This window comes from Carcharodon carcharias, chromosome 17 (genome assembly GCF_017639515.1).
Source record: "Carcharodon carcharias isolate sCarCar2 chromosome 17, sCarCar2.pri, whole genome shotgun sequence".
In the NCBI taxonomy this organism is placed as follows: Eukaryota; Metazoa; Chordata; class Chondrichthyes; order Lamniformes; family Lamnidae; genus Carcharodon; species Carcharodon carcharias.
Genome location: NC_054483.1, coordinates 47,389,232 through 47,416,905, shown reverse-complemented (window position 1 = coordinate 47,416,905; position 27,674 = coordinate 47,389,232). Strand labels below are relative to the sequence as shown.

Here is a 27,674-nt window from a genome sequence, read left to right as displayed (position 1 = left end):
TCCAGATTAAATACTGTTGTTTCTTAATAAATGAGGGGTGGGGGGTGGTGCAGGGGAGGTGGCTGGTCATTAAGAGAAAGGCAGGAAGCAATGAGAAGCAGATGGAGAGAGACATGGAAGTTTTAAGTGGAGAATGTCTGGGTTGAGAATTTAGTGTTCAAAAGTACAAAGAAGTAAAAGGCATTCATGTTACAGTGTCTAAAGCTTGGAATTCAGAAGCCAGTAGAAGAGGTTAAGGCCAGAGATAAAGACATTTCAGAAGTTACAGAGTGGCTGGGAGGGACATAGTAAACTGGAGGTTTCAGGAAAATGGGTTAACCAAGATTGTTCTGACACTGGTCAGCAATCTTGCAAATGAACAGAACAAAAATCATGATTTAGTGAGAGAAATATCAAAATTGCCAGCATATAAAGCTGGTGGAGACCTGGGCAGGTATAATATCTGGAGGGGCTCGTACCACCCCGTGTCCTGTGAAAGGAATGGGAGGGAAGAAAGTGGTGGCATTAGCTTTCACTGCAGAGAGAAAAACTGATGAAATCTGGTTGTGTCTGGTGAACACCCCTTCTACAGCTCCAAAAGTTGAAAACTGGACTTTGGGACAGGGAATGGGATCATAGTTTCCCTCTGCACCCCCTTTACCTTCTCTGACTTCATAGTCCTAAGCCTGCATGGTATGTGTGGCAATGATAGGTATGGAGAGAAACTGTTAGATACCTTTTTGACTTCTCAGCTACGTGTTATCCCACAACAGTTTGCTCAACCATCCAAAAGTGGGGGGCATACTGGATCAGGTAAGTCCAACATTGAATCTTTCATTCAGTGTGGAAGTTGTGAAGTTAACACCATCTCTTGTGGTTTAGGAGATTGCTATGAGAAAGGAAGGCTAAAATTGCAGGCATGTGAGGAATAAGAGATTGTGCAGTATGATGTAGAGTTGTAATAATCAAACATTGTGAGTTGCATAAAAGAAACTCTGGGTTCAAGAAAATAGTTATGAGGTAAAGAGAAATGTTAAAGAAAAGGCCCACAGCAAAATGTTAAACTGCTGTGAGAAAGAAATAGGTGGCATGTTCTGTTTTTAAGGAAAGAATTAATGGATTTATATTTCTGTGTGTATCTGTCAGGACTCTTCCTGATGTACAAATGAAAGACTACCTCAACTGAGCCTGTGTTACATTTGTTTTTACTGTGGGCATCACTTATTTTTCTGTTTTACACATTTTAGTTACAGACGTATGCTGTTTTCAGATTGTTGATTGTCTTATATTTGTGTATTATTTTTGGGGAGCATGATCATTTTTTACATACGAACACACAAACATATGAACATATGAATTAGGAGCAGGAGTAGGCCACTCGGCCCCTCGAGCCTGCTCCACCATTCAATAAGATCATGGCTGATCTGATTGTAACCTCAACCCCACATTGAACAGATTGAAAATGTTCATAGGGCTTGAGACCTGGGTATATAACACAAGGTTTGGCAATTGGAGTTCATGATCCATCACAGGGATCAATATTTCTAAGTTGCATGGAAGTATGAATATTGGAATATGATCGGTGAAGGTGTTCATTTCAATTTAAGGCTGTTCACAATGGATTTGCTCAACCATCAGAGAGTTGGGGGGCAGAATAGGACAGTTCAAAGTTGGATCACATTTTAAGTTGAAGAAATTGATATGGATATTTTAGAGCTCACAAACATAGGGAGCCCCATCCTCTTTAACTCTTTTTGTGTGAAAATGTTGAAGCTTTTATTTCACCATGGAAGCTAATCTTTAGTTCATTTTTATTCAACTATTTTTTACACTAATTCGGAAAGGGTTCTGAGGAAAGAAAAGGATGAACTAATTTACTTTTTTTTGCAAAGCACGTGTGAATGTTTCTGTGATGTTGTCTTCTTTTTCAAGATATTTTATCATATATATTTACATGCATTCACATGCATCGACCCATTTTGGCCAAGGTGGGAGATGCTGTCCACAGTGGTAGGTGCTGTCCATGGTGGGAGGCGCTGTCCATGGTGGGAACTGCTGTTCCTGGTCGGAGGCGCTGTTCATGGTTGGAGGCGCTGCTCATGGTCGGAGGCGCTGTCCAAGGTTGGAGAGGTTGTCCACGGATGGAGGTGCTGTACATGGCCGAGGGCTGTGGTCATGATCGGAGAGGTTGTCCATGGTCAGAGGCATTGTCAATGGTCAAGGGTGCTAGTCATGTTTGGAGGTGTTGTCCATGATGGGAGGTACTATCCATGGTTGGAGAGGTTGTCCATGGTCAGAGGCACTGTCGATAGTCAAGGGTGTGGTCATGTTTGGAGGTGCTGTCCATGGTGGGAGGCGCTGGTCAGGATCATAGGCACTGACTATGATGGAGGTGTTTACCATGATTTAAAAGTCCTTTTTGGACAGATCAGATGTTAAGCAGAAGTTATACCTGCTTATTTAGGGTGAAGGATATCATGAACTACTGAATGATGATCAGAACGTTCTCCTAGTATCCTGGACAACATCAGACAGAGAGCAATTCTCATTCATCTAATTGGCTATTTATGGGATCATACTGTGTTTACATAACTGCATTTCAAAACCAATTAATTGATTTTGTGATGCATTAGGATGCCCTTAGAATTTGCTTGAGCACTCTATAAATACAAATCCTTTGTTGCAAATGTTCATTTGGCTGTTTTCAAAAAGTGCCTGGTTGAACTCAGACCAGGTAGAACATGATTAATGCTCAAGAATAACTTTGAAAAATGGAGCAGAGCATTGCACAGACTGAGTAAATAAATCTGAAAATGCCTGTAATGTATTCATTGGTACAAGACTCACCGGGGGGGGATTTATTATGGCAGTGTTGAAATGGATTGCACTGCATGATACCTAATGAAACTCAGCATTAGCACAATTAGGAGTGCCAGTTTAATGTCAGTTACATCAGTAATTGGCTGATGGAATCAAGCAGAATGTTCCTTTGGTTGTTAATAACAGGCAAAATATGGACCATACTCAACCAACCCACATTTGTAAAACATAAAACAAAACATCTACTGTTTGATGTGATTCCCTGATTGGGCAGCACTTGCTGAACAATCCTAAGTGTGCTAATTGCTACACTAACAATCAATTTAAGATAATCAGTTAGGCTTGTAACATGGCTCATTTACACTTGCTCGAAGTGACATACATTCATGTGCAGGGACCCATTCTCTGCAAACAAAAGGAATATGCTCAAACCTCGTGCCTTTTACTAAATTACCCGGGAGCTTTGGGGGCCTACAATTTCCTGTTGTTTTCTCCATGGCAATACCTTGGCCAATCTGAGTCGACTTGTGAACCAATTAGCACCCTTTTCTCCTGTAGTATAAATTGCAGTGATTGTTTGAAATTTGGCATTCTTGTGTTTGTCCTGATGAGTGCAAGATGAAAAGCTTCAGCAACATGTCTCTGTTTTCAGCGGTATTCAAAACATATTGTGTTTAAAATATTGGTTTGAATTAAATTGCGATTATTGAGGTTGATTAACCTACTAAATTGTGAAAACCTAACAGATATCGTGGCCGCATTGAAATTCTAGTTATTGGAAATAGCATGAAAGTCTATACTTCCGAATATAAGGGGTGTCACATAAATAATTAGTATTTTTGTAATTCTGTCTGATTGCTATAGAATTACTGCAAGTGCTTTCAGTAAAACATTGTTTGCTGTAGTCAATGTGAACTCAATAAGAAAGAATCACATGAAATTGTATTGTGTGATTTGACTAAATATTTATGTTGGATTGTGTAACCTGAGTTCATTAAAAACTAAGATCTGATTTTGTGGCTGTTTCAACTGATGTCTGTGTTTAAAATCACAAATTAGAAGAAAAAGCAGCCCAATGATTTTACCAAGCCTCTCACCATGTTTCTTGGTGTGATAATGTTACACAGGTGTTAAGAGTTCAGCTGTCTGTTATACACCCCTGCCGACTCCTATGGATTTGAATCGAAATGAACATCAATGATGTATAATGGGAGAAATTTCATTACTCTGAGAGCGGTTCAATTGTGGAACTTGTTACCATATGGAGTAGTTGAGGTAATTAGCATTGATCTATTTAAGGAGAAGCTGTAAGCATAAGAGGAAGAAAGGAAAGTATACGTTCATGGGGTGAGATGAAGAGGGGTAGGAGGAGGATCATGTGGAGCAGATACACCCTCATGGATCAGTTGGGCCAAATGGCCTGTTCCTGTGCTGAAAATTCTATCCAATTCTATCACCCAAAATCATAATTAATCCTATGTTTGCAATTCCACAAAAGAAGTCACAATTTGCAAAAAGAGAGCCACAGTGAACCCTGCACATATGGCACAATGTAGGGTAAATGCACAGCTAGTGATCACTGAGTAAAACATGTACGACAGAAAGGCACACTTAGGGAAACAGAAATAACCAATGCTGCAGTGAAAATATAAAATAACAATTCATTTGTCCAAAATGAAGGCTGGCTGGCAAACAGTCGGATCAGTGGACAGCACTGTCGATACACAGACCCAGCAGACATTCTGTGTTTCTTCTTAAACCAAGACAAATTGGGACAAGTGAATAGCCCTGGGGATGGAGAAAATTGGCAGGGATTACAAGCATGGCAAATACTAAACAGGCTGTCAGTCACCTGAAGATTTTACTTCTGTGGATTTACTTTGATCATAAAAATGAGAGGTTTTTTTTATTGTGTTTTCTGCAAAGAAAATAAAATTGCTGAAAAGGGACAAATCCCTTCATGCCTGGAGATAAGAAATTTCGCTTTGTTACTTATTAATGTCATTGATCATTCAGCTACCCAAGCTGAACGAGCCAGAAAAATAAATCCCAGAGAAATGGTTTCAAATAAAGGCAGGATTTCTGGAAATGTTCCTCGTGTTGGAACTGAACTTGATTATTTCCACAATTCTAACATGTTAGCTATAAACAGAATGCCGCAGACAAAAGAGAATTGAAATATAGCATTGGAGACAAATATTTTCAACTATAAACTGCATTTCATGTCACCTGACCAAATGAATTACTGCTCAGGGGTGGTTTCTCTGATGACTCACATTCTTGCCCACAACTGATGTTAATGTTTAGTTATTGCCAGGTGGGATGGGCATTCTTAATACTGCTTGTCGCCTTTTTAACCAACTATTACCTAGCGAAGTTTAAGATTGCTTCTGAAGATCCTATCAGAGAATATGATGAAAGAGAATGACAATTAAAAAATGCTTTCTGGGAGATTAGGTGGCCTCATGGTCAAACTCCCTTTAGCTGCCATTATGACATGACAATATAGAAACATGGAAGCATAGAGAGATTCCTAAAGTGCCCCTCTATATGGCTAATCATAAGATAAGGTTAGCATATATGTTCATTTCAGCTGTGTGCAGTTAATGCTTAAGTACGTATGGTTAATATCACCAAAAAAAGATATGTTGTTGAAGCTTTTCGTCACGCACTCATCAGGAAAATTCACAAGAATACCAAATATAAAGGGAACAACAATTTTTTCATCAATCCTCAAGTTCGGTACTATGACTTTATATGGTTAATACATAATTGTGTGAACAGATGTATGATCGCTTTCCCTTCCTATGCATGTTCACCAGTGTTACTAATAGTTTATTGTTCTCTGGACATTCCTCATGAGTGATCATGTCTTCATATTCCTATCTTCTCTGCATCATAAGATCATAAGAAATAGGAGCTAGAGTAGGCCATTCAATCTCTCGAGCCTGCTTTGTCATTCAATAAGATCATGGCTGATCTGATTGTGGATTTAACTCCACTTTCCTGCTTGTCCCCCATTACCCTTGATGCCCTTGTAAATGAAAAATCTGTCTAACTCAGCCTTCAATACATTCAATGACCCAGCCTCCACTGCTTTCTGTGGAAGATAATTTCAAAAATGAACAGCCCTCTGAGAGAAGAAATTCCTCCTCATCTCCTCCACTGCAAAAGGATCTTGAAGGTGTGTCCTGTCACGAATTGTTCATCCTTAGAGTGTCTTTTGCTGTTCAGAACACCTGAATGCCTTTATGGATGAATACTGGGTAGCAAGGGATATGCAGTAAAAGCATGGCTCGTGTATGGAAGATCAACATGGAAGCAGAGAGAAACTAAAGCGTCACCACTTCACTACAAGGGTCACCATTGAACAAGTCATGGGCCTTCTTAAAACGAAGTTCTGATCCCTGGATAGATCTGGGCAAGCCCTGCAATATACTCCATCAGAGGTCTCACGTATCATGGTGGTATGTTGTGCTCTGCAGAACCTGGGACTCCAGAAGGGAGTAGCATTGGAGAATGAAAACCATATTGAGCATACTTCATCCTCTGAGAAGGAAGATGAGCTGGAGGAGGCTTGAGACCAGGTGGTCAGTTGGAAATTCCGATTCCAGCTGGCATTGACATACATGCCAGGGAGACACATGGCTCACTCATAAGCATACGTTTCTCCTGAGCGACGGTTAAGCATCTCTTAGAGTGATTCAGTCTTCTCCCCGAGATAACCTTGGAGAAATTTAATTAAATGCCCTTCATATCTCATCGGCCCCATCTTTCCAAGGCTGCATTCACCCCTCATTCTCGGCACAGCTTTTCATGCCCTCCATTGGAAGTGCTCACCATCTAGTAAGGACTCACTGGTGCAGAAATGAACAGACAATCCATTAAAGAGTACATTGCAAGACCATTAAACCTTCACAGCCATCTAGTGCTGTGGCATTCAGCAAAAATCTACAACCCATTGAGATGCCAAGCACTAGTTGGTGGATTTGTACAAACATTCATGGCTGCTACTGTACTGTGCTCTCCCAGTGCCTACACTTGATGAGGAGGCAGGTTGCTAATTTTTTTGCTTTTGTGTTTGAGATAGGTGGATGGTCTCTGAGTGCCTGAGCCTGAGACAGGCCCATCACATTAAGCGTCATCTGCTTCTGTGCAGGCATTGGTCATCAGGGCTGCACTCAGTCTCAATGACTAATCGGTTGACATCAATACAAGGAGTGCATTGACAAGGGTCCCCATAGGTTTCAGGCAGCCACTCCTCCGCCCTTTCAAGGCCAACCTAGTCTCTCCTGTTCACCTCGAATGGCTCATCACCTGACAATAGGTCCAGGCATCTCAGGCCCAAACTGCCTACCCATCAGTCAACACAGACCATGGATGAAGCCACACTGTGGAGGTCTGCTCTCATTTCCTGCATCCACTGGGTGGTCTGCTGAATGTGTCTATCCATGAGGGCCACCATTTCCTCAATGGAAGAGGTCATCTGCTCAAAGGCCAATGTCATGGCACCACACATGGACTGGATGAACTCCTCTATCCTCTGTGCACATATGATGCCAGCCTCTGGGAACTCTGACAGATGTCCACATATATCACACTGTTGCTTTGCTGATGGTTCCTGGGACTGGCCACCTGCTTGAAGCTGACCATCGCTGGGCCTTTTCTCAATCCCCCAACAGACCGTGGTTGCAGCTGTCATTGCCTCTTTAAGCTGCTTGTGCACGCCTGTGCCAACCTTTGCAACTGTGTATCAATATACACTGACTTGAGGGTATCATTCTTTTATTCATTCATGGGATGTGGGCATCACTGGCTAGGCCAGCATTTATTGCCCATCCCTAATTGCCCTTGAGAAGGTGGTAGTGAGCTGCCTTCTTGAACTGCTGCAGTCCATGTGGTGTAGGTACAGCCACAGTGCTGGTGGAGGGTATGCTAGACTGATGTGATGCTGTATCCTCAGCTGGTGGATCCTCCTCTGAGGTCTCATGTGGTCCCAGAACCATTATTGGTCCCTTACCTGGGACATCCTGCTCTGCAAGTGCAACAATCTCTCAGCATTGCATTGGAAATGCCCATCTGGGTTTTGTGCTCAGGTCCCTGAAGTTGGAATATGAATCCTTGGCCTTCTGATACAGAGGCGGAACTATCCACTAAGTGGTTAACATGGTTAAAAAAAGATGTTGAATTCTGCCTTTAGCCATGGAAAATTGGAGATCGTCCATCTCTTCATTTCAACACCACAGAACATAAACAAAGAGCTCTCACCAATAAAATTGGACATGGCAGTTTACAGCTTTCAAAAACACTTGTAACAAAGCTCAATACACAGGTAATATTTTTCTATATTATACGAAATGGCTGTATTAAATCTCCTGTGGTATAACTATCAGGAATGATTAGAAAGGCTGTAGCTCTTCTCTCCAGGAAAGAGAAGGGTCAAGGATGACCCAGGAGAGGCCTTTAAAATTATGAAAGGGTTTGGTCGGGTAGATATAAATAAGACGTTTCCACATGTGTTACAGTTCAATCAGGAAGCCCAAGTTGCTGTGGCAACATGCATGTGCCTGATGTAGTCCGGAGTTATGGATAGTGATGGTAAAGGCTCCAACTTCTTTCCTTTACATGGCTGACCAGGAATCTCTCCCACTCTTACTGCCTGCTACGGCACGTTTGAAGGATTTGCAGGTGGTTATAAATGAATGTTCCTTAGCCATCAAGTCCTGTGGTGGGACTTGAACCCAGATCTTCTAGTTCAGGGGCAGGGGGCCCTACTCACAGTGCCACAAGAGTTCCAAATATAAGGCACTCTGTAATAAATCCAAAAAGGGATTCAGGAGTAGTTGCTATCAATAGCATAGATGTATTTAGTGGGAGGCTGGATAAGTACATGAGGGAGAAAGCTACAAAGGAGATATACTGGTAGGGGTTGATAAAGTGCATTAATTGGAGCGTAGACACTGGTATTGGTCTATTGGGCTGAATGACCTATTTCTCTGCTGGAAATTCTATGTAAAAAGCAAAGACAGGGTGAAATAGTGCTGAGGAAGGATATTAAAATTCAGGTTTGCCAACACTCCAACGGGATACCAATTTCAGCTGTCACTGCATATTAATTACCATCGTAATATTCAGCTGGTTGAAAATTTACTTCAAAATTCTACTTCAGAGATGAGAAAGATGCCAAAATGTGATTATCACAAACCCTTTGGAACTGTGTAGCAGTTACACAATTGTGGGTAGTAATTTAAGTCCTGCTCTCACAGCAACCTTGAGCCACAGAATAAATTCAAACAAAAAGATAGAATGTGTCGACGTTCCTTGAAATAATGACTACAATAGCAGCTGCGAATGAATGAAGCACAAGTCATAAAGCGGCAAGTGTGCCAAGATCCCTGGCTGTATAAATCACATCCAACAACTCCTCCACTGTTTTAGTTTATATCTCACCCCTTTTATTATAAGCATGACTCTTTTCTTTTTAAATATGTCACGTGATTGTTAATTAAATATCGGAATTGCCTTCTTGTGTCTTGAGAAGTATAAAGTGGCATCATTCCAGAGAGGAAGTGAAGTGATTCTATAAATATCCCAATGGAGGAGGGTTTTGGTGTCACATCATCTGTGTTGTTCAACAAGGCCTGTTAGGGTTGGGAAGAACTTAAATCCATCCCTTCCAAACTTAAATATCACCATTTTGTTTTCATTTCATTTAGCTGTACAAAGGATGCCAACCAAGTGCTTCATTACACTTTGGTTTGTGATTAAAAGGGAATTTGAGAATCTTTCAAAATAATTTTCAGGCTGAATTACAAAATATTCTCTCCTGTCAGAGTTTTCCGATATGAGGTAAGTGATCATTGCTTTCAATTACATTCACTGAGCCATCTATTCATCTCAAAAGGTGTTTATGTCAACATTTTAACTTTCTGTTCGACTTTTATTTAAAAGTTAATTTATTCATTCATGCCAAGGAAGATTGTATTAAAATTTTTGATTTTTTTTACATCTAATGGAAAGAGAAAGCGCTGCATTTGAATTTGGAAAATCATTTTGTTGTTCACTGGCTGCAAAATTCAGCCTTCTAGATGATGAGGAACTTTGCCTGAAAAACAGGACAGTCCCAAAAAGTACAGAGGTAATGGGAGGCTGACATATCTGAGGGGAGTGCTGATGGGGTTATGGAGGTTAGCAGTGAGTCTGGGCTTGTTACAGAGTCTTGGTGACATAAAGGAGGCTTTGTAGTGATTTCTGCAGTTGAACTACAGGTTAGCCATGAGTAGAGTAGCAGAACATATGTGAGTGGCTGAATGGTCTACTCCTGTTCATCTGGATTCTACCCTGATTAAAGCAAACACATATACTGGCTATTCAAGGGAATGGTGCCTACTTCAGCATAAACTCCTTCAAATTCAAATTTGCTTTCAAACAGTTCCCTGTAACAGAATCAGTTATATTACAAAGAAGTTATCCATATAGGGGAGATATGGAGAATTTATTTTATGCCATGAGCTGTTGCGATCTGGAATGCATTGGCAATGGTGGAAACAGATTCAATAATAATTTTAATAAAAGAATTGGCTAAGGGGAAATGTCTTCACTCAAAAGGCTCTGAATCTTTGGAATTATCTACCCCAGAGGACTGTAAATGCTCCATTATTGGTTACATTCAAGACTGAGATTGATAGATTTTTGGGCACTCAGAGAATTAAGGGATATGGGGACAGGGTGGGAGGATGTAGCCTAAGTAGAAAATCAGTCCTGGTCTTATTGAATGGTGGAGTAGGATTAAGGGGCTGAATGGTCTACTCCTGCTCTCATTTCTTATGCTACATGAAAAGAAAAAAAGGCAGGGGAGTGAAACTAATTGGATAGGTCTTTCAAAGAGCCAGCACAGATATGTGGGTTGAGTGGACTCCTGCACTCTGATTTGCTAAGTTTCTGCTTTGAGAACAAAATACTCGCTATGAAACTCAAAGCCACTTGGCAACATATTTATCATTAAAGATTTGCCACTGGTTTGATGCCAGCCTTGTTCTTCCGCTCTTCAGTCTGGTATGGGACTGTTCCACTAGGCACTCTAAATAAGAAAACTCCACAGGGATAAGGTTAGGATCTTGATAAAAGCATTCAGCGATTTCCTAACCTCGAACCTCACTCACTTGGTGCACTCTGGCAAATTCAGTGTGATGTGAATCATCTGCGCTTAGGCCTGCGGCATCTCAGACTCACACAGCCCTCATGTGAAACTTGGCACCAGGAGCAGAGCATAACCAAGCTCTCCTTTATCAGTAACTCTCAATAGAACAAAACAAAAACAGAATTACCTGGAAAAACTCAGCAGGTCTGGCAGCATTGGCAGAGAAGGTAAGAGTTGACGTTTTGAGTCCTCATGACCCTTCAACAGAACTAGGTGAATCCAAGGAAGGGGTGAAATATGAGCTGGTTTAAGGTGTGTGTGTGGAGGGGGGTGTTGGGTAGGGGGAGAGAAGTGGAGGGGGTGGCGTGGTTGTAGGGACAAGCAAGCAGTGATAGAAGCAGATCATCAAAAGATGTCACAGACAACAGAACAAAAGAACACATAGGTGTTGAAGTTGGTGATATATATCTAAACAAATATGCTAATTAAGAATGGATGGTTGGGGAATTAAGATATAGCTCTAGTGGGGGTGGGGGAGCATAAAAGATTTTAAAATATTTAAAAATAATGGAAATAGGTAGGAAAAGAAAAATCTATATAATTTATAGGAATAGCAAAAGGAAGGGGAAGAAACAGAAAGGGGGTGGGGATGGAGGAGGGAGTTCAGGACCTAAAGTTGTTGAATTCAATATTCAGTCTGGAAGGCTGTAAAGTGCCTAGTCGGAAGATGATGTGTTGTTCCTCCAGTTTGTGTTGGGCTTCACTGGAACAATGCAGCAAGCCAAAGACAGACATGTGGGCAAGAGAGCAGGGTGGAGTGTTAAAATGGCAAGCGACAGGGAGGTTTGGGTCATTCTTGCGGACAGACCGCAGGTGTTCTGCAAAGCGGTCGCCCAGTTTACGTTTGGTCGCTCCAATGTAGAGGAGACCACATTGGGAGCAACGAATACAGTAGACTAAGTTGGGGGAAATGCAAGTGAAATGCTGCTTCACTTGAAAGGAGTGTTTGGGCCCTTGGATGGTGAGGAGAGAGAGGAAGTGAAGGGGCAGGTGTTACATCTTTTGGGTAGGCATGGGGTGGTGCCATAGGTGGGGGTTGAGGAGTAGGGAGTGATGAAGGAATGGACCAGGGTGTCCCGGAGGGAACGAACTCTACGGAATGCCGATGGGGGGCGGTGAAGAGAAGATGTGTTTGGTGGTGGCATCATGCTGGAGTTGACGGAAATGGCGGAGGATGATCCTTTGAATGCGGAGGCTGGTGGGGTGATAAGTGAGGACAAGGGGGACCCTATCATGTTTCTGGGAGGGAGGAGAAGGCGCGAGGGCGGATGCGCGGGAGATGGGCCGGACACGGTTGAGGGCCCTGTGAACGACCGTGGTTGGAAAACCTCGGTTAAGAAAGAAGGAGAACACGTCAGAGGAACTGTTTTTGAAGGTAGCATCATCGGAACAGATGGTCTGAGGGCCCTTAGCTTCTTCCTCGATCAGAGGCCCGAACAATCCCCATCCACCACTACTCTCCTCCGTCTGGCTGAACTTGTTCTCACACTGAACAATTTCTCCTTCAACTCCTCTCACTTCCTCCAAATAAAAGGTGTGGCTATGGGTACCCGCATGGGCCCCAGCTATGCCTGTCTCTTTATGGGGTATGTGGAACATTCCTTGTTCCAATTCTACTCCGGCCCCCTTCCACAACTCTTTCTCCAGTACATCGATGATTACTTCGGTGCTGCTGCATGCTCTCGTCGGGACTTGGAAAAATTTATTAATTTTGCTTCCAATCTCCACCCCTCCATTATTTTCACGTGGTCCATCTCTGACACTTCCCTTCCCTTCCTTGACCTTTCTGTCTCAATCTCTGGTGATAGACTGTCCACCAATATCCATTACAAGCCTACCGACTCCCACAGCTACCTTGACTACAGCTCCTCACACCCCGCTTCCTGTAAGGACTCCATCCCATTCTCTCAGTTCCTTCGCCCCCGTCGCATCTGTTCCGATGATGCTACCTTCAAAAACAGTTCCTCTGACGTGACCTCCTTCTTCCTTAACCGAGGTTTTCCACTCATGGTCGTTGACAGGGCCCTCAACCGTGTCCGGCCCATCTCCCGCGCATCAGCCCTTACACCTTCTCCTCCCTCCCAGAAACATGATAGGGTCCCCCTTGTCCTCACTTATCACCCCACTAGCCTCCACATTCAAAGGATCATCCTCCGCCATTTCTGCCAACTCCAGCATGATGCCACCACCAAACACATCTTCCCTTCACACCCCCTGTCGGCATTCCGTAGGGATCGTTCCCTCTGGGACACCCTGGTCCACTCCTCCATTACCCCCTACTCCTCAACCCCCACCTATGGCACCACCCCATGCCCACGCAAAATGCTGTGCCCCTTCACTTCCTCTCTCCTCACCGTCCAAGGACCCAAACACTCCTTTCAAGTGAAGCAGCATTTCACTTGCATTTCCCCCAACTTAGTCTACTGTATTCATTGCTCCCAATGTGGTCTCCTCTACACTGGAGAGACCAAATGTAAACTGGGCGACCGCTTTGCAGAACACCTGCGGTCTGTCCGCAAGAATGACCCAAACCTCCCTGTCGCTTGCCATTTTAACACTCCACCCTGCTCTCTTGCCCACATGTCTGTCCTTGGCTTGCTGCATTGTTCCAGTGAAGCCCAACTCAAGCTGGAGGAACAACACCTCATCTTCCGACTCGGCACTTTACAGCCTTCCAGACTGAATATTGAATTCAACAACTTTAGGTCCTGAACTTCCTCCTCCATCCCCACCCCCTTTCTGTTTCTTCCCCCTTCCTTTTGTTTTTCCAATAAATTATATAGATTTTTCTTTTCCCACCTATTTCCATTATTTTTAAATATTTTTAAATCTTTTATGCTCCCCCCACTCCGACTAGAGCTATACCTTAATTCCCCAACCATCCATTCTTAATTAGCATATTCGTTTAAATATATATCACCAACTTCAACACCTGTGTTCTTTTGTTCTGTTGTCTGTGACATCTTTTGATGATCTGCTTCTATTACTGCTTGCTTGTCCCTACAACCACACCACACCCCTCCACTTCTCTCCCCTCACCCCACCCCCCCTCCCACCCACACCCACACACACGCACACACACACACTTTAAACCAGCTTATATTTCACCCCTTCCTAGATTCACCTAGTTCTGTCGAAGGGTCATGAGCACTCGAAACGTCAACTCTTTTCTTCTCCGCCGATGCTGCCAGACCTGCTGAGTTTTTCCAGGTAATTCTGTTTTTGTTTTGGATTTCCAGCATCCGCAGTTTTTTGTTTTGATCACAATAGAACAATGCTGGTTAGTTAGAACCAAGGCCAAAACAAAACCCATTGCTGTTGCAGGGTGCGTAGAATACTAGCTAAGCCACAATTGAGAAGCTATTGAAATGAGTGCCAGGTGTGCTGGCCAAATATGTAAGTTTGTTAACTTTAATTTCTGGCACTGCTGCTGATTCCATTCACAATGTTAACATTTGTACTGACATTCCAAAATGCATTGTAGTTACTGTACAGAAGGAGGCCATTCGGCCCAATTGGTTTGTGCTGCGTACAAGTCTCCCTCGCATCCTTCGACGAGATATTAAACTGAGACCCTGCCTGCTCTCTCAGGTGGATAGGAAAGATCTCATGGCACTGTTTTGAAGAAGAGCAAGGGAGTTCTCATCCTGCCCAATAATTTTTCCCAATTCACCATCAGAAAGGTAGATTATCTTGCCATTATCACATTGATGAATCTGGGAACTTGCTGTGACAGATTAGCTGTGGTGTTTTCTATATTATAACAGTGACTACACATCAAAGCATTTCATTGGCTGTAAAGCCAGTGGTTATGAAGGGCACTGTAAAAATCCAAGTCATTCTTTTCTTTCTTTATTTCATCTTCCTTCATCCCTCTCTGTCAACATGCTCTTCTGTTTTTTTCTCCCATATGTACTCATCTAGCTCCCAATATACAATGCATTGATGCTATTAGCCTCAACTCCTCTTTGTGGTAGTTCAGTTCCACATTCTAACTACTGATTAGATTCCAGCCTGTAACTCACTCAGAGTGTCCTTTACTCTATAAACGATATGTTCTTTATAGCAGCATACATAGGTATTGGAGGCTGTGAAAGTGCAGAGCTGCAAAGGTGTATAGAGATGTAAACCACACTTCCACTCTGTTCAGGAACATTCATGTATCCCAAAGTGTGCACCTCAATAGTTTCAAGATTGTAAACAGGTTGTTTGATGAGATGAGAACATTGAGGTCAACAAAAAACTTCAAAGGATAAACAAAAAAAGCATATATACTAGCGTTGAGTATGTGCAAAAGTTCTCCCTCTTCACAATCCTAACTTCAGCAAAAGTTTAATTGCTCTTCTTCAAAACAGTACCATGGGATCTTTCATATCCACCTGAGAGAGCAGGCAGGGTCTCAGTTTAATATCTCATTGAAGGATGGGGGAGGCTTGCATACAGCACAGACCAATTGGGCTGAATGGCCTCTTTCCGTACAGTAAATACTATGCATTTTGGAATGCCAGTACAAATGTAAACATTGTGAATGGAATCAGCAGCAATGCCAGAAATTAAAGGTCACAGAAATCCAGGGGATGAACACTGTTTATCTCATTGTTCTAGGGTTTGGACAAACTTTCCACTGAAGTCACGGCAGGCACGCAAGAGAGCTCCTGCAGGAACCTGTTACTCATCAATCAAAGGGTTACAATATCTGGGCTTCTGATGGTACCACTGTGCGAATACATTCCTTGATGTTCACCGCATTGAAAGTCTGCCCACTTCTTGTATCGATGACCTGCTCACCCTCATCATCTCACCATATAGCTTGACTAGACATTTTGTGAATCTTGTTTTGACTCTGTTTAGCATGTGCTCTTGGTTGGTTGGAATACTGTACCTGCCTGGCTTCTGGATGTATCTTCTCGTAACGTTGAACCACTTGTTCCAGCCTTTGCTCTCTGCATTGGTGCTTCCAATGTCCTCTGATGCCACATGCCTTGCAGACATCATTAAAAGCTGGACAGCTTCTGGGTGCATGTGTGAGGCTGCACCGCCTGGACTGCTTATTCATTTTGCCTGTATTGGCTATCGAGGCAATGTTGGATGAATCACACAGTCTGTAGACTCTGTCTACCCAGTAGTATGGCTTTGTACTTGTGTCTGCTTTGTAATAGTGTTTCCATGGTGTAAACTTTGGGTTGGTCCAGGAGATCTTTTTGAAATACTTCCATTGGGGTAGATGCTATCATGAGGTAAATTATTCTGTCAGTTAGCCCTGCTGCTATTAAATCAGATTTATTCTCCTCATCTCTGCATCTCATTATAAAATGATCAATGGTTTCTGTCGGTTGTTGTCTAAAAGACATGAACTCCAGACAGTGGTATTTGGAAACTGAGCCTCACCCTTGGTTGATCTTTGAGTGTTGACCATATTATGTTTGGATTTTTAAGATCATCATATGACAAATCTGAAGTGTTCAGTCTGTGGAGGCCTTCATTGCCAATAGCAATTTTAATGTTAATGGCTCGTTTATCTAGTTCATAAATATCCAGGTCCAGAAAACAGAGCTATATGTGTTGCCTGAACAGAGTGAACTCAGAGAGGAGGATGCTGCCTTCCAACTGAGTGTTGGAAATATCATGGCATTTTGTGGCTGTTTTGCAAGTATAATAGGAATAACTGTAATAGGAACAGATGTTCAGGCTTTTACAGTCTTTCAGGACTTCCTCTCTGTGGTTCTCTGATGTGTAGTACCTGAACTGGCCACAGCTTGTTGCTTGACTGTAGTGGTGGCGCTGTTCGGCCATTGCTGCTTTCCCAGACTTTGTTGAAGCTTTGCCTACGACGCTGTGATTTATTTCACAAGACTGGGCTTCAGGGTTTGAACAGGCAAATTAAACAGTGAAAAAATAATTTTTACAGCCGTCTTGAAGCCATTAGGAGCTGTTGGGATCTATCATTGGATGGACTTTTATTTCTTGGATCAGTCTTGAGTGTTTACTCACAACATATTGCATCTAGGACAAGGTCCAAAATGCAATCAAGAATAACATCCAAGAATCAGATTCCCACAGATCACTGTGAGCAAATCAAAATACCTCCAGGCAAGATTACTTTTACAAGACCTGGGCATACCAGTAGATTGCCTCTATGCTTTAGAAACTCATAGATTCACCAGCCCTATACACATATGTAATGGTAATTAAACACGGACATGTATTGTAAATCATTATATTTCATTGAAAGGCGGGGGAGATATATTTAAAAAGAAAAGGAGATGTTGTAACATGCCTTTAAGGGATAGGAGCATGACAGTACTTTAAGGGAAGAATGTCATGTGATCCAGCACCAGTTTCACTTCAGCCTGGAGCGGGACAGACACAGCTCTGCAGCCCTGATGTGCTCAAGCTTTCTATCCATCTACATATGTCCCTGTTCTTAATAAATGAACCCACAACACGTTTTCACAATCCCTTATTCCTTTATCATTATAACACATAGGACAGGCTTGAGGGGCTGAATGGTCTCCTCCTGCTCTTAATATTTCTAAGTTCCTAACATACTCCAAGATCAAAGTGAGCTCTCATGTCCTGAAAATTATTATGCTGGAGAATATCAAACAATTTTTGAAAAAAATCAATAGAAGCTTTTATCTGACAGTAAGTACAGGATCTTAAATGATCTGTTTTTGTGCTGCTTCATCCTGTTTGCGATGTAAATTATAAATTTCTACCTTTCACTGGCAGGTAGATTCATTAAATTAGGACATGTGCTTTCAGGATGTCCCTTTATCATTTACTGTTGATGGGGCGCTTGCCATGAGCTACTTGTTGTCTTGAATTAGTTTTCTTCATCACAGACCAAAAATAACAACTTGCTTTTGCACAACACATTTCATGGAGAAAGAAAAGCTATCAAAAATGCTTTGTGGAGGCATGATAACGTCAAGAAAATAGAAGTTTCTTCACTCGCATGATTGAGAGTCTTTGGAAGTCTTCACCAGAGGGTAGTGGGTGCATTATATTTGGATGTATCTAAGGCTGGGATAGACAGGTTCCTCCCCAGGGATCAAGGGATATGAGGAGCTGGTGGGAAACTGGAGTTCAAACCTATGATCAGCCATGAATGCATCCATTCATGGGATGTGGGCGTCACTGGCAAGGTCAGCATTTGTTGCCCATCCCTAGTTGCCCTTGAGAGCAACCACATTGCTGCAGACCTGGAGTCATATGTAGGCCAAATAGCAGATTTCTTTCCCTAAAGGACATTAGTAAACCAGATGGGCTTTTACAGCAATCAATGATAGTTTCATAACCAATGTTACTGAGACTAGCTTTCAATTCCAGACTTCTTTAATTAATTGAATTTATTATATAATTCAATTTATATTCCACCAGCAGCAACAGTGGGATTTGAACCTGTGTCCCCAGAGCATTAGCCTGGACTTCTGAATTACTAGTTCAGTTACATTACCACTACATCACCATCTCCGCCTATTGAGTGGCTGAGCAGACTCAACGAGCCGAACGGTCTTCTGCTCCAACTCTTATGTTCTTATGTAGATACCCTTCCCAAATAAAACCCACAATAAATATTACTCAAATACTATTGTCATTCTGTCTTCACATCACTGCTACATCAGATGGACTTACTACAATGAATCCTGCCCTCTGAATTCACAGGTTAAAATTGGTGGAATCTAGGTGACAATATGAGTCGAATCGGATTGCTATCTTCAAGAAGAACATCTTTAAAAACCTCCAATTAATTTTAATAACAGCACGGATCCTTAAAACTCCATACCCTTATGCTGTATAATAATACTGCTAAGTCAAGAGAAAAATTGAAGGTGGGCATTTTTGAGAAAGAATTTGCACAGGTCAGAAAGTAAATGGTTATGGATTACTTCAGCCTAAGTACTGAATTTGTGCAATAATGGGAAACCAACTGTGCTGTAATCACTTCATCCAACAAATCAAAAATAAGCAGAACAGCTGAATGAACTTCCCAGTGTGGAACACCAAGATGAAAACCTCAGAGCGCAGTAGAATAATATTGATGTTTTGTTGTTCTCTTCAAGGCATTGGGAGTGAATTCAGCATATTGACTATTTCTGTCAATCATGGTAGTGTTTGTGCTATAAGCTGGTAACATAATTATCAGTGCATGCTGCATGCTCTGCCGTATTTGTGTACATTATTTGGAGATTGAAAAGTTGTTCCTGTCTCTATGATATCTGTTGTAAAGTGTTGTCTGTAGTTTTAAAGATCTCAAGAAAAGGTTCCGAGACTTGATTAGTTTAACAGTAAGTGGTTATTAACTACTAGAAACTATATAGATATACACAGTGTAAGGTCAAAGCTAGGAGCTGTTTCTATGTGCTTCTACACACGTCTCTCTCCAGTATGAGACTGCCCTATAGACTCGGTTCATGTGTTCCCTTACATCACAGTACTCAATCTCATGTTAACCCTTTCTATGCCAGACCCTCATGCTACACCTCCCCCCCACGTCTTTATCCAACTTATTTACAATGCATTCCAATTTACCTAACATATTTACATTACTTCTACTACCCCTTCTCTCCCCCAGCCCCCCAGTCTCTGTGTTTACAGGTTCAGGTGGCCTGGAAGCTTTATAATTCTTCCAGATCTTGTCTTTACAACAGTTGGAGAAGTGGTAGACTCTGTTGTACTGGGTAAACCTTGATGAATAGGATGTTGTTTTGGGTGTGGACATTCTGGTTGGTTTCTCTTTCTTTGTTTTTTGGTGTTGAACTGCTCCTTCTCAACTCCCCATCTGATGTCATTGATGGTATTGGTCAATCCTGTTCTTTACAGGGCAAAGGAACTCTCAGCTCATCTGTGGTGCTCATTCTGTTCTTCTTTCTACGCGAGGTTCACCATGATGCATGTTGGGTTAGAAGATGTCTCTTCCTATTGTGTGGGTGTGACTTAACAAGGAGCTCACCTTGCTGTTTAGATTTCTGTGTAATGATGTTTTCATTGGTTTGCTTCCTTGCCTCACTGAGGTGCGCTGCAGTCGGATGGCAGCTGCTTTTCTGTTCTAACAACGTCTGATGGCCAAACAAAGAAAGAGAAACCAACCAGATTCCAGAACGTCCACACCCCAACAGCATCCTATTCATCAAGGTTTACCCAATACAATAAAGTTTACCACTTCTCCAACTGTTGTACTGGCTGGAGATTGCAACATCTGTGTCCTGGTGTCTTGAAGTATCTCACCAACAGATATCGGAGCCGGAGGTTGAGGCTCTTTTTGCTGCTGGGTCATCTCTTGGCTGTCTTCCACTCAAGGCATCATGGTAACCATCTGAGTGGCTGACTGGTCTGACCAATGAGAAGCTTCTGGCACCTGCAAAGAAAATGGACAAACCGGCTCTGCAAAGAGTGAAGATAATTCAGAGCTGAAGTCTCATTTGAGAGTACCTTTTCTGGGGCTCTTGGGAACTCGCACTTCTGTGTAATTGAAAACAGAGGTTGTTTTGACATCTTCTGCCATTTTAAGAAGGTTCAGAGCAACACAGGCATCTCTGCTCAGAACAGAAAAAGACTGGTTACAGGTAACATTAGTGACTTCAAAGATTTGTTTGCTGCCATACATTAATGGTTCCAGAGTAATGCCTATAACTGGAAGTTGGATTCCTCCAGGCCCATAGAGCAGATGTGTCTGTCGTTCGTAGCCAGAGGTCTCTCAGCCACAGTTCCTTGTCCAAGAGGACATAACACTGGCTCCCGTGTTCAATTTAAAGTTTGTGAGATGACCATTGACTGAGATGTCTGCATTCCAGAATGAAAATCTCTGATCTTTGACCTCACCCAAGAAGCATTGTTGTGTTTCTTCTTGGTGTGGTCCCTCGACCTCGTGAATTATCTTGGGATCATCTGGCAATCTGGTTGCATTAGCTTTGTATAGTTTTCCGAAGTATCCTATGCACGGTGCTGAGACTGCCTGACATGGATCACGCTTGTGGGGTTGCTTGGCTCCACAGTGTTAGCATGGTTACCCACCCTCCAACGGTTGGTTAGGGTATTGCTTCCCTTGGCCTGGAGTGTCCCTGCTCCTCTACTGTTTTATGAGCTGGACAGTGGGGGTTGCTCTGTACCATGGCTTGCCTTTGCCCCTTAAGATGGATCTGTACTGTAAATAGATTTTGGATTGCCTGACAATCTGAATGTCTTTTTCAAGGGTCAAACCTTCCTTAGCTTGAAGCATGTTTGAGAATGCATCGCCTGCCACTCCAACAACAATCTGTCCCTGATTAGCTCTGATTTCAGGTCACTGTAGTCACAGCCTTCAACCATTTTGTACAGCTCATTATGAAGGAGTCAACAGGTTCTCCTGGCTCTTGGACACATTTGTTAAACTTTGCTCTTTCAAGGATCTTGTTACTGCTCAGATTAAAATGTGTGTCAAATGCTTTTAAAACTTTGTCAGATTTTACTGAAGATTCATTGTTTCCTTGTCTAGCTAGTATATCGTCAGCTATTGGACCTACCGAATAAAGCAGTGTATTAACCTGTTCAGCTTTGGCTATTTTATCTAGACCTGAAGCAATCATATATCAAAGGAATAAAAATATAAAATTCTGAGAAAACTCAGCAGGTCTGGCAGCATCTATGGAGAGAAAAACAGAGTTTATGTTTAGAGTCTGTATGACTTTTCTTTAGAACTAAAGAGAAGTAGAAATGTGATGAACTTTATACTGTCTAAGAGGGGGTGGAGCAGGCAGAGCAAGATAGAAGGTCAGGGATAGGTGGGAGCTAAGGAGAGATTGAAAAAGAGGTCAATCCAACAAAAGATAAAGGGAGCGTTAATGGCAGTGATAAGGATTAAAGAAGGTGCTGATAGTGACAGAATGTGTTAATAGCAGAGCAAGGATAAGAACAACATGGAAACAAGTGACAGATGGCCCTGTGGGGGCAGGGGGGGAATAGTGGTTGGGAAAAAAGGATAAAAAAAGAATAAATACAAAACAAATAAATACAAAATAAAAATGAACATATCTAAGAATAAAATAAAAATCAAAGCTGGAATAAAGAAAATTGTATTAAAAAAGGAGCAGGAGTGGAGGAGAGAGTTCATGGCCTGAAGTTGTTGAACTCAATGTTAAGTCTGGAAGGCTGTAAAGTGCTTAATCAAAAGACAAGGTGCTGTTCCTCCAGTTTGTGCTGGGTTTCACTGGAACATTGCAGCAGGCCAAGGATGGGCATGTGGGCATGAGAGCTGGGTGGAGTGTTGAAATGGCAAGCGACAGGGAGGTCTGGGTCCGCAAAGCGGTCACCGAGGGTGCGTTTAGCCTCTCCAGTGTAGTGGAGACCACATTGGGAGCAGCGAATACAGTAGATCAAATTGTAGGGGGTGCAAGTGAAATGCTACTTCACCTGAAAGGAGTGTTTGGGCCCTTAGATGGTGAGGAGGGATGAGGTAAAGGGGCAGGTGTTGCACTTTCTGCGGTTGCATGGGAAGGAGCCATGGGAAGTGAATGAGGTGTTGGGCGTGATGGAGGAGTGGACCAGGGTCTCCCAGAGGGAACGGTCTCCACAGAATGCTGACGGGAGAGGTGGGGAGTTGGTGAGGGGAAGATATGTTTGGTGGTGGCATCATGCTGGAGTTGGCTACTGTATCCGCTGCTCCCAATGCAATGTCCTCTACACTGGGGAGACCAAACACAGACTGGGTGACCACTTTGCAGAACACCTTCGCTCAGTCCACAAGCATTACCCAGACCTCCCTGTCACTTGCCATTTCAACATTCCACCCTGCTCTCATGCCCACATGTCCGTCCTTGGCCTGCTGCAATGTTCCAGTGAAGCTCAACGCAAACTGGAGGAACAGCACCTCATCTTCTGTCTAGGCACTTTACAGCCTTCCGGACTGAATATTGAGTTCACCACTTTAGATCATGAACTGTCTCCTCCAGCCTCACCTTTTTTAATCCAATTTCTAAAAAAATTTCAATTTTAATTTTAATTGTTATTCTTTTTTATTTATTTTTAAAATCCTTTTTCCCCAACCACCACCGCCAACACATCTGCGCACTACACCCACAAGGCCATCTGTCATGCTTCTATGTCATGCTTTCATCCTTGCTTTGATATTAGCACATTCTGCCACTATCAGCACCTTTTGTCACCCTCACCACTACCATCAACACTCCCTTTGTCTTATGTCCATGACATCTTTGTCAATCTCTCCTTAGCTCTCACCTATCCCTGACCTTCTATCCTGCTTCACCTGCTCCATTCCCCCCACCTCCCCGCCCCAAACAGTATGAAATCCATCACATTTGTACTTCTCTTTAATTCTGAAGAAGAGTCATACAGACTCAAATGTTAACTCTGTTTCTCACTCCACAGCTGCTGCCAGAGCTGCTGAGTTTTTCCATCATCTTATGTTTTTATTTCAGATTTCCAGCATCCACAGGATTTTGCTTGTGTCATGACTCACTGGGGATAACGTGCTGTAACATCAAGCCCCACTGTTCCCTGAGTCGCGACAAATATGAAAAAGTCTGATCAAGCCACCAGATTGCCCCAATTCTAACCAACTGTTTAATTTAGGTTAACAGAATACAAGCACCAGGTTTGTAAATTTAACTTAATAAGTAAATAACTGTTTATTGAGCAAACTGTCATTAACCAGTGGCAAAAGAAAGAAATATGAACTGCTAACTTCTATCTCTATAATCTAAACTCTACCCCTTCTTAAATCCCTATACATATAAGACACATAAGACACACAAAAACATGGATTTTAAGGGTGGGATAAAACAGTTCAATGGCACCAATTCCAGAGGACAGGTTTCGATGGGTTGATTTTGATCAATGTCTTCCAAATTCCTTTCAGTTCTTGTTGATGACATGAGTTGGTCATCCAGCACCTTCAGTATTTAGTTCACTGGTTGAGTACTTGCCTTTCAATGTCTTGAACAATGATTTTTCCCTTTGCCTTTTGACAGGGGTTTTCAGAGAGAGAGAACATGTTATAGAGATACAGGGAGAAATAAAGCCAGCTAGCTATTACGGTAGGATTACTGGAATCTTACACACAGAGGATAGAGAGGTTTTAGGTATTTTTCCTCTCAGGCTAGGAGCTGTTCTGCTGCCCTGATCTTCACACAAACCCTGGTGACCTGGTCAGGAACCAATTAAAATGCTGTTATCAGGCAGCTCCCTTGGTCAAGGACTCCTTGCTGGCACCATCCTGTCTTTCATGGACACTCTGTGCCAGGAGATCAACACTGTATATATCTCTCATCTTGTTCCAGCGGAGAAGTCTTTCAACCTGCAGCCATTGTAATTTTAATCCCCAGTCCACCAGAAATAAAAAGATATGTTCCTTATACTTCCATGTATCTGAGGAGTATCTCACCATTGTCTCCAATTTTGTGACTGGTCTAGGCCTTGGATGAGTCCAAACTGGTCTAGTAAGGTAGATTTTTAATCCATGGTCATTTAAATTTACAAGTGTGTATAGCTTTAAATAATGCTAAACCCAAGATGGTGCATCTGTATGCTGCTTCTCAGTGAGGGTTCCCGTACTTGTTGGGTTTGGAGGGTTCCTGGAGCAATGGCGTTTGTGATTTCTGTGTTTAAAGTTTTCAGCAGCGACTCCTGGATTGACCTTTCTGAGTCTCCCCTGCAGCATCTGAGGGTCCTTGGGTCTTGAACTGTCGACACACTCCTTTTGCTGGAGTTTGAAATGCTGATTATTTCATTATTTAATTTTCTTTCATTTGGAGTAAGCTCGTCCACCAAGTGGTCAGGTGCCAACTCAGGACTCGGGCTTCGTGCCGTGTGTTTAAAAATGTCAATTCTGACTGCTGCTGACTTAAAAGCTTTTATAAACTCTTTCTGGCCAAGAACTTAAATTTTTTTAGCTCACCCCTGCTAGGTCCTCTGACTCTGCATTCTTTGGGTATTGAAACTGGACTTCCATGGGATTCAGTGGAGCCTTCTGCTGCAGTGTGGAGTTTTATTTCTGCCTTCTGCTTCCAGTCCTGCCTTGGAGCATCTCTCTGGTGATCTCCTTCTGCACCTTTGCTCCTGCTTTTCTTCAGATCAGGATGTTGCTTTTTCAACCTTCCAGGTTTTAAATTTCTCCTCCAGCTTCTATGAGGTTCTGAGTTGTTCTGATAGCTGTCACCATGTTGTAAGATATTGTGTGTAGTTCGGTAGGTCTCATGAAAAGTTGGGGTTTTGTATAGCTTAACAGTAAGTGTTTATTAACTACTAGTAACTATATACATTTATACAGTTTAATGTCTAAGCTAGGAACTGACTCCATGCTTGCCTCTACATATGTCTCTGTCCAGTAAAAGACTGCCCTCTAGACTAAGGTCATGTGTTCCTTTATATCACACTGTGGACAATCCAGTACTCAGTCCCATTTTAACCCTTTCTATGCCAGACTCTTACCCTACAATACCCTTTCACAGCACCAGCGAGGCCACTAATAATCTACACAAAGTATGTTTATGTATTACATAAGCAAAATACTGCAGATGCTGGGAATCTGAAATATAAACAGAAAACTCCAGAATATTCAGCAGGTCTGGCAGCATCTGTGGAGAGAGAAATAGAGTTAACATTTCAGGTCTGTGATCTTTCAGTGTTCTGTTTTCCAGCACTTTCTGTTTCTATTTTATTTTTATGCAGTGCCTTCCTGTAGGATATATCCTAGGATGTTTTCCAGTGAGAGAAGGAAGCGAAGATAAGAAATCAAGCAGGCAGTGGGAGAATTTGGAGAGATGACTCAAAGAGCATCCAAAAGGATGGATTTTGAGAAGGGTTTTAATGATGGAGAGAGGAGTGGAGAGAGGGAAGATTTTGGAGAAAGAACTCTCAAGAATGGGCCAAGGTGATTGAAGACTGTACCATCAACAGTGGATCTAAAGTGGGGGTATAGGGAGCTGACATCCACTGAGGCCAGAGGAACAGAGGACATATATTGGGGTACAAGACTGGAGATGAATACAGGGGCAAATGGAGATGGGGTTAATAGGCAAGTTGTATCAAATAAAGAGATAGTACAAGGAATGCATAGTTGAGTTTGGAGTACATGGAGTTTGTGGAAGTTGGAGGAAGGAGGATATTGGAGCAAGAGTCCAGAGATGAGCAAAACATGGAAGGAGATTTTCAGCAGTGGTGTGGCCATGGTGGGCAATATTGTGAAGCCAGAAATAAGTAGTCTCGGTGATGGATAGGATAGAACGAACAATATCATTCCACTGAATCTCAACTAAGCAATTATTTTGACCAATATTATTCCTCACGTTGACCTTCACAACCCTTTAAATTTACTCAGCAGAGATGCAACATTTTTTGTGGTTCGTTTCTTAGCAACAGTCCTGATGGAGAGAGCACATCCTGGAAAACTGCCAGGAAAATAGATATTCTTCCCTGCAACAGGACACATCCTTTACAATCTGAATGGGTGAATCTGTCACTCAGTTTAAAAATCCATGATTAATGATAAGCCAATGAGATTGCATCTTTGATTACTGGTAAGTTAAGTTTTGATTAGGAATAGTTAACCACAATGGAATTGCGTTTATGATTAACTAAAATTGAGTGGTGTCCATGTGCTCATTGACCTACATTGACAATGCCTCAATTCTAAATATTCATCCTGTTTTCAAAAATCTCTCCATGCCTCCATCCTCATTATCTCTATAACCTCCTCCAGCCATATTACCCTCTGAGATATCTGCTCCTCCAATTCCAGTCTCTTCAGCATCCCTGGATATTATTGCTTGACCATTGGTAGCTGTACCTTCTGTTACTGAAACCCTAAATTCTGGATCTCACTCCTTAAACCACTCCACCTCTCCACCTCTCATTCCTCCTTTAAGTCACTCCTTAAAACTGGCTCTTTGGCCAAGCTTTAGTTACCTGCTTGAATATCTCCTTATGTGGCTCAGTGTCAAATTTTGTTTAGTAACTCTTCTGTAAGGTGCCTTATTGTGATGTTTGCAACATTAAAGGTCCTAAATAAATGCAAGTCGCTGTTGTTAAACCCTGTTTGCTCATCATATGCACAAGCAAGAAAGAGATTACCCAGATCAATCACTAAGGGTCAGCTAACATTCCAGAATCCAAGGGGACTCTTGTCAAGGTTAGATTGGGCTTGGTGCCTGGAGCTCACCAAATTAAAGGAAGGGGAAGGGAATGGTAGAGATCAGAAGAAAACTTGAATGTTATCAGGCCTAATAAAAGCTGTGGGGTTCAATTAAATGGATAGGACTATGCCAAGGCAAGGGGCTACATGCGTGGATGTTTTATTCTCCGTTCTCTGTCGTTGTAGATAAAAACTTGTAAATGTATAAAAGCAAAGCTCCAATGTTCTATCCTTTGCCACCTAGCTACCTGAGTTCTAATAAGCTGTGTAATTTACCAGGTAGGTGCTCCAAGTATACATGCACTTAATGTTGCTATGAAGCTATGGGCCACTACTGCTGGCCGTCAGAAGCCCTTTAATAACCCTATAACTTTAATTGTTCAGCACGCACATGCATCTTGCAGCAGCACACACATACAAGCTGTAACTACACTAACATCTTCAATATATAATCATTAGGATGCAGCCAAGTTGCATAGCATATGCTCTCCTGAAGCCAGGATGGCCTGCAGCAATGGTGCATGTGTGTCACTCAACACATGAGGT

General features: G+C 42.3%; 1 protein-coding gene across 1 annotated transcript in view; it reads right to left on the bottom strand.

The window, feature by feature from the left end:
- The window catches only part of LOC121289841 (catenin alpha-3-like), a 1,845,970-nt gene that overhangs the window by 475,197 nt on the left and 1,343,099 nt on the right, over window positions 1–27,674 (bottom strand). The gene's annotated exons all lie outside the window — the stretch shown is intronic.